Below are 14,684 nucleotides of genomic sequence, written 5' to 3'. Positions count from 1 at the left end.
TGAGTTTGGCGACCTATCAAAAACTTCAGTCTTTTGGCTGAACTATTTGAGTTTGGGAGCATTTGTTTTTTCTTTGCACAAATGGCAGCACTTTGCTCTCTGTTAGATGTGCTTGGCAAGCAATTCCGTTTCACCAGCCCCCAGCTTTCCCCAGGAAACCGTTTGCAGTGGAAGAAGATTTTTGCTTCTCCTTGGGCAGCAGCCCACAGGCAGCACACCAGCAGAACCCGGCACCTCCAGCAGCCTCAGCCATGGGATGTATGGGAGGAATGTGTTTTCACATGAGCTTTTGTACCCTTGGCAGTATTTCAAACAGCAAACAAAGCAGCCATCAGGAATTACTCAGTTCTTAGGGGACCACCATGCTCCTGAGGCTCAGCTTCACCATGGCACAACTGTACGTAGCAATTTATTCCTTAATAGCTTCAGGGATTAACCACAGGGAAGAGCATCCTCAGTCTAGCATGAAACTTGCCAATATGAGAATAACCACCAACACTTGTTAATCAGTTTGAGCCCCTGGGTGGACCCAGAGGAAGGGCAAGGAGAACTTCTATTTAAGGATCCTTTCCAGAAAATGCTGCCTGTGAGGCTGTTCTTTTGTTGTTCAACAACATACCTTGCAAGAGAGAGGGAGTACAATGTTCTCCAGATGAGGGAAGAGTATTTTATGTGTTTCAGACTGATTCAGAGAGGCCCCTCACAAAATACTTTACAATAAACTAAAAATAGCTTGCTCCATTAATACCAAGGAAGCACGTCTTTTATGCCAAGACACTATTTTTCATGCCCACTGATTTTAGAAAGCAGACTTACAAGTACCTTTATGTAGGGCCCCTTTTTGAATAAAGAGAAAGATCAAGGAAGAGATCAAGGTTGTTTCATATGTTGTTTGAAGAGCTATCAAACAGCAGTAGTATCAGATGATGTGGATTATCATGCTACTGTTCTCCACAATTTTATGCATTTTCATTACTGGTATAGAAAGTATTCCGCAAGACATCTGAAGCTCAGAAACAGGCATTAATTAAACAAAATGTGTTGAAGTCTCTGAACTGTATCAACAATAATATTCTCCAGCAGCTCAACAGACCTCCTCCTCCCCTTGTGCTGCTCCTCCCCTCTCCAAGCTGCTGGTGATGAGCAGTGTAATGTTTTCATAATCATCTGATTTACGTAACAACAGATAAAATAGAGGGAGAAATTAGGCCATGAAATCCAGTGGCCTTTCCAGTGGCTTTCCACAATCCTGACACACCTCACCTCAAATCTCCAGCTGCAGCTTTACAATATAAAACCAATTTTTCCCTGCAGATCAACAATACCACAAAGACCTGTTGATACAGGTAGAAAGGGTGATCTGCCTGCATCTCAGGCACCTCCTGCCCATGGAGGACTTCACCTCAGCCATCAGTTTGGCAGTCGAGCTTGACAGCGAGATATCTCAGACTCAGAAACCTGCCCTGCTCCTCTCAGTGCCTTTTTGGAGCCCATCTGTGAGGGAGCGCTCTGGTTTTCTAGCTTAAGCAACTGCAGATGGGTTTCATCCTTGAAGGAGATCCAAATGTTCACTTTGAGAAAAGCATTTATTGGAGTGGGAGGAGGAAATCCCATGATCCCATGCTACAGGACAGGTCACTGACACGTGGCTGCACAGTACTGCTGGGCTAGGGCTGAGTGCCCCTTTACCCATCTGCTAGCTTCAGCCCAGTTTACTATTGAATAGGATTTCACTGAATCACAGAATATCCTGAGTTGGAAGGGACCTACAAGGATCATTGAGTCCACCTCCTGGCTCAACACAGGACCACCCAAAATCAGACCATGTGTCTGAGAGCATTGTCCAAACGCTTCTTGAACTCTGACAGGTTCAGTGCTTTGACCACTTCCCTGGGGAGCCTGTCCCTGTGCCCAACTAGCCCCTTGGTGAAGAACCTTTTCCTAACACCCAGCCTGACCTTCCCCTGTCCCAGCTCCATGCCATTCCTTTGGGTCCTGTTGCTGTCCCGAGAGAGCAGAGCTCAGCACCTGCCCCTCCGCTCCCCTTGTGAGGGAGCTGCAGGCTGCCATGAGGCCTCTTCTCAGCCTGCTCTTCCCCAGGACAAACAAACCAAGTGACCTCAGCTACTCCTCATATGTCTTCTACTCTAGACCATTCACCATCATTGTAGCACTGCTTTGGACACTCTCTAGTAGTTTTATGTTCTTCTTATACTGTGGTGCCCAAAACCTCACACAGTACTTGAGGTGAGGCTGCACCAGAGTAGAGCAGGACAATCCCTTCCCTCAGCCAGCTAGCAGTGCTGTGCCTGATGCACCCCTGGACATGTCTGGCCCTTCTGGCTGCCAGGGCATACTGAGTACTTTGCTGGCTCTGAGTACATTGTCCTAATGCTGCTTGAACTCCAGTAGGCTTGGTGCCATGACCACCTCCCTGGGAAGCCTGTCCCAGTGCCCAACCACCCTCCGGTGAAGAACCTTTCCCTAACCCCCAGCCTGACCCTCCCCTGTCCCAGCTCCATGCCGTTCCCCCGCGTCCTGTTGCTGTCCCCAGAGAGCAGAGCTCAGCGCCTGCCCCTCCACTCTCCTTGTGAGGGAGCTGCAGGCCACCATGAGGCCTCCCCTCAGCCTTCTCTGCTGTGGGATAAACAAACCGAGACCTCAGCCACTCCTTGTACATCTTGCATAGGCTCTTCAAGGCTCTTGATAAGAGTTACGTTATTATTTGCTTCACATGGCTCAGCATGGGCAGCGGGAAACAAAAGCAAATCCTTCAGAACAGGATAAACCTTGCCAAGCAGCCTGGAATGACTGAAGTCCTCTGCAGTCTCTGCCTGTTGCCTTCCTTCCTTCCATCTCCCTTCTTTCTATCCTCCTTAGGGACTTGAAGATCACGGACAACTTATCTGAAGTCATTGGGAAGCCTAACTCTTGACCCTGGAGTGGTGGAAAATGGATACTGCATCATGATGATGAATATGCCTAGGTTGTGGAAATGTGGGCTAAGGGTTAGAAAGTTATTCAAACAGGCTAGTTCTGTCAAAAAATATAGTATTTTAGCTCCTGTCTAGACTGCTGACTCTGGGCTGGTGAACAGGGTTGTATTTATGGCTGTTTTCAGCTGATTCATTAGCTACACACAGATAGAGAAAAACTCTAGTGCTAAATACAGTTGCTGAACCCTCAGCATCCCCTGTCCTATTCATTCCCTTCCTAAACAGAGTCAGTTCCTAGGGGCAAGAGGCACACTACTGTGGTTGGTATTTACAGGACATTGCAATATTTCCAGGAGGAGAGCACTCGAAGGCAGGCAGTTCCTGTTGTGCATGGATGCGCCTGTGTTTGTGTGTGTCTGGCTATGCAGTTCTCCAAAGCAGGAAGATAAGGGTGGGATTATTCTGTGTCTGCCAGCCACAGGCTTCTCAGACCTTTCTCTGAAGCATTTAGTACTGGCTAGTGTCAGACATGGGATACTGACCCTTGTGTCTAAGCGAGTCTGGCAATTCCCATATTTCCAGGCACTGGACAGAAGCAAACTGTTTTCTAGTAGAGGGTGGCTCATATTTCTTGCCAACACTGACAGTCAAATGCTGCTTTCACATTCTGTCTTGCTCTTAGCATGCAACCTCAGGCTGAAGGTCAGGGGGTAGATCCTGGATGTTCCCATGCAAAGAAAATCAATTTTGATTTACAAAAGACAGAGTGGTCAGTGCAGAAGGTCACAGCATGGTTTCAGTTGCTCTTTGGGTTTAGAAATTTGAACAGGAAGGAGGGAGGGGGACAAACAAGGATGAATTGATGGAGCAGAGCTGTTTGCAAGCTGGCACAACAAGAGCATGAGGAGAGGCATAGACAGAGTCCATCTGCACTGGGGATGGACCTATCCCACTGTGCCAGAGCCCTAACTATGCTGAAGTTTCATCAGTAGCTGTACTTTGTCCTCAGTTCGTCCCATTGTGAAGTGGGATGTCCGTCAAGTTGGGATTTCAGATCTGACTGAACTCTCTTTACTTTATGCAGCAGTTTGATATCAGATATTTTGTTCTGAATGACTAAGGGACACAGAAAAGCAGAGAGTGGCCTGATTCCTTGCAGGAGGGTGAATAAAGATGCTTTTGAGCATGTGTCCTGTCAGTACGCAGCATGTGGAGAAGACATCTATCTGCTCCTTCTCCTTTCCATCTTCTTCCCTTCTTGCCTTTCTGCTTGCAGGCACATTGAGTGTAGCCTCTCAGTAATAATTGTGCATGGCTTCAAGTAGTAGCACCAGCCCCACTGCAAACATAGGCTGTGTTGCAGCTCTAACATATACAATGGAGCACAGCCATTCTCCGGGACCAGAGCAGAGTTGTTGTTTTGATTTAGCAACAGATTCCTCTCGCGCCATCCAGTGCTCCATCAAATTCAGCAGGGTTACGTCAGAAGCAGAAAATGAATCAGAATCTTAGTTTGTGATTTCACATTCAGTTAATATTTGGTGCTGCTATAAATACTTTATTTGGCTGTGATTTTTATTTCCAGTTACTTTTTAAGCTCAGCTTTGCTTCTTTAGACCAAGAGCATGTGATGAGTCCCAGAATGCATGGCCAGGGCTTGGGAAGGCAGGATAGCTCTGGCAGGGCTTGTTACTCTCCCCAAACTGCCTGCTGCCTTTCCATGATGGGCAAAAAAAAGCCCAAATGTTCAATTCAACCCAGGGTTGTTTGGAGTTCCCAGGAATTTCACCCCATGACTTTGACCTCTGACAAGAATGCTTAATTATTTCCAGCTCTCAAGCTGGGTCATAAACTGGCCCTTTGAAGAAGTTTCCTGCTATCCATAAAGGAGAGCTCCGAACTCTGGTCAGAGCAGAGTTTTCATTCCTTGAATGGAGGGGCTTCTTGAAACAGTGGGGTCCTGGAGGTGGGTGGAAGAATTCAGCATTTTTTTGTTTTGTTTTGTTTTGTTTAGCAGTAGATGAATCATTGTTCCAAAATTCTTTCCTCTGTCCAGATTTTTTATCTCCCCAATTTTTCCTTTTCTACCACCTCCCCCAATGTTCTGGAATTTGAAATTGCTTGATTATGAAAACAGAATTTGTCTGCATGATCAGAATAAAAACTGTTCCACTCTTTTCTTATCTGCAGGGTTACACCTGAAGACTAACCAATATTTTATTCATCCACCTACATAAGCTGATTTATGGTCCTGAAGTTTCGGTTGCAGCTTACAAATGTCTCTCTTTTCCTGGCCTGATGTACAGCATGCTTTCAGTATAAGGTAAGAGGATCTTTTCTTGTCACCTTTTCCTCTAATGCTTTCCACGCACTCCAGTTGATCAGGGGGTTGTTTCCCCTTCAATCAAAAAATAATACATACAAAACATGAGTTATGCCAGACTGTGCAATAAACTGGAAGCCGAGACCCCAGCATGGGACAGGAGTGACTGAAACCATTGGGGCCATAATTAGCCGGCAGCAAGGTCTGGCAGGAAGCACAGCTTTGCCTTCCTACTTTGCAGCTTTACCAGTAATTGCTTCTTTTCCCTTACATGGGAATGTGGTTGGTGGGGACATTCTTTCGAAATGAAAAGGCAGCTCTCAGTACCAAAAAACACTTGCCCATATTTCTAGTGTGATGTGCTGTAAGGAAGCAAAACAGAGATGAAAAAAAAAAAAAAAAAAAAAAGCAAAAACTAGGGTTTTATTGAAATCCCTGTTTTTAGGCTGGCTTCACAGCCCTGAGCAGCCTGCTGGATTTGTGGCAGAGCTGGTGCCCCTCTGAGGGCATGGTACCCGCAGCTAGGGCAGGACCAGGATTCAGTTAAAGCCTGTGGGATGCCAACAAGGAGCTGGGGGAGTAGGAATGGAAATACATGCATTAAGGACCATCAGAGGTAGCAGTGCTTGCATTTTTCTGGTCTGTGAAGAATGAATTGGTTTAGGCAGTGATGCTATTAAGCTCATCTCAGCTAGCAGGAGGTAGCTGTAAGCATTGTCTGTCATCAAAGGCTGGGGCCCAGAGCTGGACCCAGGAAATTCCTGCCCATCCCTACTCACAGGGCTGCCAGCCTCTGCTGGGCTTACGTGTGGGAATGCAGACACGGAGAAGCAAGGGGAAAAACAAAATAATAACAATAACAAATCAGACAGAAAACTTTGCAGGCCACAAGGCCTCATGAAAAGGGCTGCATTCAAGATAAGTCAGTTTAGCTGTAAGCACAAATGGGACTCTTGTAAGACAGCAGTGAAGCTCGGTTTCTGCAAGCAAAACAGTGATTAGTGGCAGTGCTGAAGTCTGTGTCTTGCAGGGTTCATCTGTTTTTACACTTCTGTCCTTTCAGTGTCCCCTGCCTGTACACAGTGACCTGAAAATGCCTTCTCCTACATTACCCTCACCAGCAGTCTCTGCAGCTGATGACTTGGATTTTCACATGTCCCTTCCTATAACTCTGTTCTTCCATTCAAGCTTGCAAACAATGGACTTTTTAAATTGCAATTCCATGCTGCCTGAGCCACACCCTCACCTGGAGACTGATTTGCACCCCTCTAGCAATGCTGAGCTGCTGAACTGCCAGTGTGGTACAGAGGTACATGGATGTTAAAAAAAACATCCTCCAACATCTTTAGAATATTATAAATGTCTTTAGACTATTAAAACCATCCTTTAATATCTTTACAATATTTTTCTTATCCTACAGAAGTAGCTAATACTTCTATTTTCTCAGAAGAAAACTCGACCATTTAATGTTTCTACTCCCCATAGTCTACTTGGTATTTTAAATATGTTTCAGATCCTTTCTGTTTTCAAAGGAAAGAAGTTTTATGGCATAAATATTTTCCCTGTGAGGCTAGGAATCCAATGTGTTGGACACTGTATTTTTAACAGTTATGGTATATTAGGTCATGGTCTTCTGTGGTTAGGTATGACATCAGGCCACCACAGAGCCATACCAGGAGAATCATGGGGGAGAAGCTGTGTTAACCTGATGGCCAGCAACACTCAGGGGAGTTTGAAAAAGCCAAAAGCTGGGTACCTTTTGGAATAATGTGTTCTTTCTCTGACAAAGCCAACCTGAGGTTACTTGTAAGCATGCACACTCACAAGATGTTTAGAGGAAGAGATGGGGTGAAGAGCATCACTGTGTGGATTTTGCAACTTTAGCAAGAAAATTTGCAAGGTAGGCAGCCAGAGTAAATCCTTGACAATTTGTTTGAGAGCTGAAGCTCTGTTTACTGCCTTTCCTAAATGAGAAAGGCAGCCCAAACTGCTAACAGGCCCTGCTCACAGTCTGGTCCACTGGACCATCACCTTAGTCATTTCTATTATCTATTCCACCTATCTGTTTTGTTTGTTTGTTTGTTTGTTTTCTTAATGCAGTGCTTGCAATTATTGGATATTTCTACCAGCATCATGAGGAGGCAGGCCATAAAAACAACTTAACTCAGAAAGTAGACATGCCAGAGAGAATACCCAAGTGCCAGCCACCACCTGTGAGCTCAGCACAACTGCAGGTGGGCTGGTGGGGACGGACCCAGGCCCAGATGCCTGAGCGGGATCTCCTTCTGCTATTAATTGCTCTGGAGCAAAGGTTTCTTTAAGGTGTGTAATGTTTATGTACCCTTAGGAAGGATGCTTCAGTCTCATGTGATGCTGCCTTGTTCTGGGGGGAATGAAGCTTGCCCCTCTGGCAAGCATGCAACCATCTGCAGAGCTTTGCATCTGCTGGTGAGGAGGAGAAGAGTTGCTGTTTCCACAGAGTTCAGATCCTTAGGTTGTAGACAATTGGTTTCATTTCTTTATTTTTGCAGAGCAAATACCTCATACATATATATATATTTATTTATTTTTATTTTGTCTGGGAATTGGCTGTTTCTGTTACAGATGCCTAACAGGACTTGTCTGCCTGGAAGGCCTTCTCATTTTTTCTAATTACAGTAATTAGGCTAATGAAAAAATATTTCTTTTACATGTAAGCTTTATCTCAGCTCAGATTAACTCTCTTGCTTTCCCAGCAGATGGTCAGGTGTTGTTCCACTGCTGCCCTTGTGTGTTAGAGGACAGATGCAACGTGAAATATCTCTTACAAACCTCGGAGAATTCATATGATTGTGCATTTATGTTTGCATGCATGAAAGGAGCACCCTCAAACTATAAAGTAATCTTGCTTTTGGCATTTCTCAGCCCTTGAGTCCTCAGCTTGGTAAATTAAATAATGTCCTATTAGCATGGATTTGCATTTGAGCACGTAATAAAGTGCCACCAAATGCTGATACCACTGTTTCTTACACATTTCTCAGATTAGATTTATCAACTAAACAGATACAGTTTTTCTTTGCCAAACGGAAAGAGACTTAAGATTCAGATGCATTTCATATGCTCGAGTTATGAACCCCTGTTATTCATACTCCATACTCTGCTGCCACTACTGCTCCTGTCCCTGGTAATGGCAGAGATCTCCGTAGAAATAGTGTAAAAAAAATGTAGCAATAAAGAATATAAACTCATGAGTACTTGTTTCCAATGTGCAGCTGAGACTGAAAAAAATTAAAGTTATTCATATAATTTCATGTGATCACTCAGGCCATTCAAACTTAACCAGTCTGGCTAGCATTTTGAATACAGACTATTCCTAGCAACATGCCTACAAAAGATACACAGCTCAGGGATTCATGTTAAAAATTTTAGGGAAATCATTCTGAAAGAAAAATTTGCTTAAACAGATCGTCTTTTAGCTGTTCACAGACAATCTACAAACAGTAGGAAAATATGCTTATGGAGTGTAGTCTGTGGAACTGTAGCAGTTATTAGGTCAAGTCTAAGCAAGTGCACTAGATTTTGATTTCCTTCTCCTGCTGTTGTCCCTTCTGAATTACTTGCACAAAAGCACCAACAAAATCAGATTTCACACAAAGGGCTTCTTATCAGTCCCTTCCATGTTACACAGGGAGATGGAAGAGAAAATATTTCTGATGACATTTAAAGTTATTCTATTTCCAGATTGTTCAACAGATTCACCACTGCACAGGGAAGGAAATCAGCTCTTTTAACTCTGCCTATGGGACAAATCCCCAGGAGTCAAATCATTCGCTTTGCTCACAGTGAGTGTTTGCTCTCTGCTTTTGATTTCATACACAACTTGACACAAGCTTGCCAGGCGACTGTTATTCTTGTTAACTTGTTTTAATGTTCTCAGGGATTTTTCTTTTTTTCTTTTCTCTTTTTTTTTTTTTCTTTTCTTTTTTTTTTTTTTTCTTTTGTTAGCTGTTTTTGTTTTGCACTGGGGTTTTGTGGACTTTCACAGTCAAGACCTCTGAGATAGTTCTAAAGTGCTGCATTACTTACTGCTCTCCTGAGTTCAGTGATACAGAGGCAATTAGGGGTTTGGAGGAGGTGTGAGACTCAAAAACAAAAACAAACAAACAAACAAAACAGTAACAATCCCATTTTCTTATCAAAATGACAGAAATACACTAGGTTATACTCCCAGGAATGTCCTTGAGTGATGCACTGAATGCTGGAATCCAGTGGTTTGCTCCCAGGTTTTTAAGGTGCTTTCCTGAGAGGGGCTGAGGAGCGGGCCCTGGGAGCCCTATATCTTGCTGCCCATACCTCATGTGCTGTGCAGCCACCTCAGCTCCCCTGGGGTAGCCTTCAAGGTGAGGCTGCGTCATGAACACCTCAAAGCTCTGTCATGCTGCGTCTGTGCTTTGTTTATGACAGCCCCCATCTTGTGGAGCAGCAGGAGGAGGCCTGTGAGGAACGCATACATCATTAGCCCCTCCAACAAGTGCAAGATACTCAGTTTTCTTGGTGTTGAGTTGGGCTGGGCCGTACTTTGAAGCTCTCAAGGACAGGGAAACGCTACTCCCTTGTCTTGGGTTGTTGCAAAACAGCTTTTAATGGTTGACAAGTATTTATGAGAAAGTAAGTAAGGAACTCTGTGTTTTTTCAGGGGAATATGTAGCGTGCCTTTTTGAAACCACTAAGTAACAATTATGCCCGTGGTTTTGCAAATAAAACCTTCACTAAACACTGAAGAGAGGGACATGGTTTTGTGGGCCAGCAGGATACAGCTTTCCTTGCAGCAGCACAGGCAGTGAGGGTGAGTTGCCTGTTATCTGCAGATGTTACGAATTGCACAGCCCCAGGATGTCCTAAAGAAAGAACATGTCCCAGTTGCAGCAGAAGTTTTGGAATTTAGTGGAGTGATAAATTTCATTGTTAATCCAGCAGCAAAATCCTCTCCCTCCTGTGCTCTGTGACAAAGGTAGACAATAAATATTATGGGCTGGAAGCCCTACAAAAGGAGGCCTGGTTTTGCAGGCCCTGGTTTCAGGCCCCTAACAAGGGATTGCTTCAAGCTGTAAAATGTCCAAATACTCCTTGTTTAACCTCTTTTCTCTGTCAGTCTTCTGATACTTCCAGCTGCTGTGTTCATACCCTTCCCCAGCCAAAATGGAGCCAGGTGGAGAGAAAGCAAGGCTGTAGGCCTGGAGACTCCCTCCTCCCTCTTATAGACAGGGCTTGGAGAGCACAGAAAATGTCAGAGAAAAACAGGAGTGTCTCTTCCTTGGGCTGTTTTTCACCCTTTTCATATGTACTTACCCCAAAGTTTGATGATTGTTAATGTAAGTGTTCCTATGCTGGGGGTTTTACTTTCATAGTAGGAGGTTAAAGTTTCAGCTTCTGATGGATGTAGCATTTCGTAACTATCAATAAAAGCAATGATTGAAGGTTGAGTCCTTGAACTCTAAATTGGCTAAGATCCAAGCATCTGCTTGCATTGGTGTGCTACAGTTTATAATTAGTCTAATCTCTGATTACAGACAGAGATTAGACAAGTGGTGCTGAGACTACTGAGTCACGTGATAATGGCCATAGGGAAGAGTATCAGTGTTTTGTTGCTAGGATGGTGCTCCTCATCTGAAGGAGGAAGTGTTGTCTCTTTCCTGATGCTGACAACTTTTCATGGCAGGACAGCCAGTCTTCCTCACTGGAGAAATGTGTCTGTCACTGTGTGCCTCCTACTTCATGCAACAAACAGTATATAAAAGACCACTCATTTGGATGACAGACAAATATGCTAACCCCTTGCAGCTGGGTTGTGATGAGAAGGATTGTGCTTGTTATTTTTTCAGACAATGCTTGGGCAGTTCTGGGTACACAAAATGTATGGAGTCCATAAGACTTCTGCTCTCCTCCCTTGCTCATGAGGAGGGTGAACTTTGTGTTGTGAAAGACATGTTTTTACACTGTAAACTAGCTGTGGTGCTGCTACATCACCAAGGCTTAGGAAAACAAGTTTATTTTGCTATTTTTGATGGTGCATATTTGAGAGGGACTCATGGACCTTGTTTTTCATTCCAAGAAAACCTGTTTCTATTCTTATAGTGGAAGGAACTACATAATGTGCCTAATGCTGAGCTAGCTGTTGTATTGCCTGATACTGCTTCTCAGGAAAGTCACACTAAAACCATTATAAGACTTGTGGCCAAGCCAGGACTTCTGCTAGAGCAGGACAGTGGACCTCTTCCACTTGTATAACCAGTGCCTGATAGGCAAATTGTTTTCTGTGGTATGAGTCTGGACTGGAACAAATGGAAACAGTAAATGAAAATAGACAATTCCTGGGATGATGTGGTGACAATTATGTGAATTAGCACCTGTTGCAGTACCAAGTAAGTTTGTGGGACCTTCACCTCTTCACCTCTCTAGCATTTTGCCTGCTCACACTTTTATCCCTCTTACTCAGTGACAGGCATCTTGGAGGACACTACCCCAGAGAAGAGGAGCTGCTGGTTGGTCATGATGCACCACCTGGGATATTTTATTTTCTGCAGCTGATGTTGTGGTAATTTGTCCTGTCCTTGCTCCTGCCTTCTCCTCAACAGCCCTGTTGCACGCTGTTGTACTCCCATCACCCTGTAAACTCACAGCAAAGCCTTTCACTGGGGAATGGTCCTAAAAGGACTCTCCTAGTGTCTTCTGTCTCTGTAAGGTCTCTGTCGCGTGCCAATTCTGTTGTGGTGCTAAGTAGTACAACTGTGTAAATTTGCTTAGGGTTGCAATTATGTCCTCATAACCCTGATAGGTGGGACCATTTAAACATTAACTGTTGTGTGATGGACATAAAGGGTAATTATGGCAGGGTGTGATTGTTTTTGTCTAAACAAACCTTCTCTTATGAACTTACATAAAATATTTGATAAGGGGGGGAAAAAACTTAGATTTTAAAATAATTAAATTAAATTCATAACACAAATTTGAATTTGGAATGACGCCCTTCCCTGCCCCAACCAAACAGAGTATCTGCGTACTTAAACTAGAAGGTGACAGTCTGGGGATAATGAGACCCTTGTTCTGCTCTTGGTTGCACTTCTGGCTGGCAGGCTGAACTTCTGCAGGCAGCCTCCCTTTTCGCCACTTAAAAAGGGTACAAAATAATATCAACCCAATTGGCAAAGTGCTTTGAGATCTACCTTTGAAAGGGCACTGTGGGTGGAGGGGTGAGCTGCTTTAGCAAATCTCAAATGCTGCAGGCTAGTATGCTACTTCAGCTTGGAAAATGTTACGTGACAAATTTGGGCAGGTTTTAGTATTTGTGAATCATTCACAGGGAATTCTTGTCTTCTTAAAATTCTTCCCTTATTTGTAGGTTTATGCTGGCTGGTTTACTAAATGGGCTGTTCTCAGACTTCGCTACACTTGTTAATCACTTATGTCTCTGTGTGAGTCACACAGCACCAGTTCTTGCACTTCCAAAGAAGATAAGGTAGAAGGAAGCAAAGCCCAGAGCTTGGTGTGGGCTATGTTGAGGTGGCAGCTTCACTTCCTTGAGTGACTTGTGGCAGGTCAGAAGCTTGATAACAGCCAAGGACAAAGATGAGCTGTCATCTGGTGTGCATATGGAAGAACTCCTACTGCAGACACTATTTGGCGTACAAGACCTGACCTAAGCACTTCATGTGAAAGCTTACTTCATTGGAAGCAAACTGAGATCATTTTCTTCATGGTTATTTCCTTGATAAAACAATCTGCAAACTATGACAACTCTTCCCCTTAGCAACTTTCCTTTTCTCCCACAGCTCCTATTGTATCAATTTTCTTATTCTATGTTCTGCTAAAAATGTGTTATTTTGAAACCTTCTGCTGGAAACAAAACCACAGCTATGTCCTGCTTGTGCTTTCTAATGACGTGGTTTGAAACCTTGTATATGGACACTCTGACCTTAACTGGTACTCAGACTGTGGTCTTCCATGAAAACACATAGCTGTCACTTGAAGGGAGATTAGTAATTCAATAAAATGTCTTTTTATTATTGTTGTCACCTCACTAATGAAACAGATTTGCACTATATGCTATCAAAATTTCATTACAAACTATGCAATGTAATGACTAGGTTCTTTTTTTTTTTTTTTCTTTTTTTTTTTTTTAATACAAATTAGAGCTACAGTCTTTAAGACTTCAGATTATTATTTTTTTTTGGTCCCCATTCCTAGTTACTGCAACTGTCGATAAAGAAGACAATCCAAATCTCTCAAAGCTCAGGAAGATGGCAGAAAATAGTTCCCCTAAGGTCACAAGTCATTCCTCTCTGTCAGAGAGGAGCAGAAGAAGAGATTAAAAGCTGACATGGGATGTTTGCAACTAATGCTACTGTCGGTGTAGTGTTGGCAGCCTGTGGCTCTTGGGGCCCTTTGGAAAGTTGTACTCTCTGTTTAGCCCCAGAGCATGGATTCCTCCATCCTTGTTTAGTCTCTCTGGGTCCTCTTAAATGCCCTCTTGGGCCTTCTCTGGGCCCTCTTAGATGGCTTTGTATCAAGCACGGTGGTAGAGAGAAACTGCCTCCTCTTTCTTTTCTGCTTTCCCCTTCAGTAGATTTTATTCCCTGAATGAATGAATCAGGCTTAGTATCAGTTTTATTCCCAACAGTCCTTAATACTCAACTTAAACTCAAAACCTATACATATCCCTCATAGCCCACAGCTTTTTCTGGAGCTGAGGAAAAGCAGAACTGATGTCATGGGCTATTTTTATACAGTGATGTCTAAAATAGTTGATTTTTGTAGCAGTGAATTGATTGCACTACACTTGTAAGTACTTGAATTTTATTTTTTCCATTTATATAAACTGAGAAATATGTTATATGAACTAAGATGGAGTGAGCCTTTTTGCCTTTTTCTTTTTTTGGTTACTTTCCAGTTCTCAAGCCTCACTGCCACCCATCACCTCTTCCCCCAAGTCCTCCAGCAGAAAATGCCAAGGCAATGCCTGCCAGGGATGGACAGTGGCCTTTGGTCTTGGAATAAAAGCCAAGTGAGTAATCACATGAGACCCCCACACTCGCCAAGCAGCAAGGGCTGCAGAGAGGGTGGCTACCTTTGTCCATAGTCCCTGCTCCTCCTGCCGTGGTTAGCTACTGAAGCTTAGCGTGGAACAGCAACAACCCGGTATATAGACATCAAGAACTGAAATACCTTGTTTCTGATGGACAGTGAAGGTGCCGTTAGCTATGTTGGAGGTAGGCTGGATGTTTTTTCCATTTCTGGTTTTCTTCTTTGCTTCTGAAGTGTTTAGGCAGCCAGTCTGTTCTCTGTCAACTCCCACTGTTGCTTTTTCTTTTTTTTTTTTTTTTCCTTAAAGCAATATTAAAAGTCCTTGTATCTTATTTTAGTATCAGAGAGTAGCCCAGCATGCAGTG

General features: G+C 43.7%; 1 long non-coding RNA gene across 1 annotated transcript; it reads left to right on the top strand.

The window, feature by feature from the left end:
• The first annotated feature begins 4,622 nt into the window (after positions 1-4,622).
• LOC311432987 lies at positions 4,623-13,315 on the top strand. The gene is made up of 7 exons (XR_014690465.1): positions 4,623-4,902; positions 5,127-5,259; positions 7,360-7,581; positions 7,998-8,137; positions 8,980-9,080; positions 11,735-11,833; positions 12,638-13,315. It is a non-coding gene; the product is annotated as an uncharacterized lncRNA (long non-coding RNA).
• The last annotated feature ends 1,369 nt before the right edge of the window (positions 13,316-14,684 follow it).

The sequence above is a fragment of the Aythya ferina genome (assembly GCF_964211825.1).
Source record: "Aythya ferina genome assembly, chromosome: 2".
In the NCBI taxonomy this organism is placed as follows: Eukaryota; Metazoa; Chordata; class Aves; order Anseriformes; family Anatidae; genus Aythya; species Aythya ferina.
The sequence above is the reverse complement of the archived record's forward strand: the minus strand, read 5'-3'. Positions and strand labels throughout refer to the sequence as shown.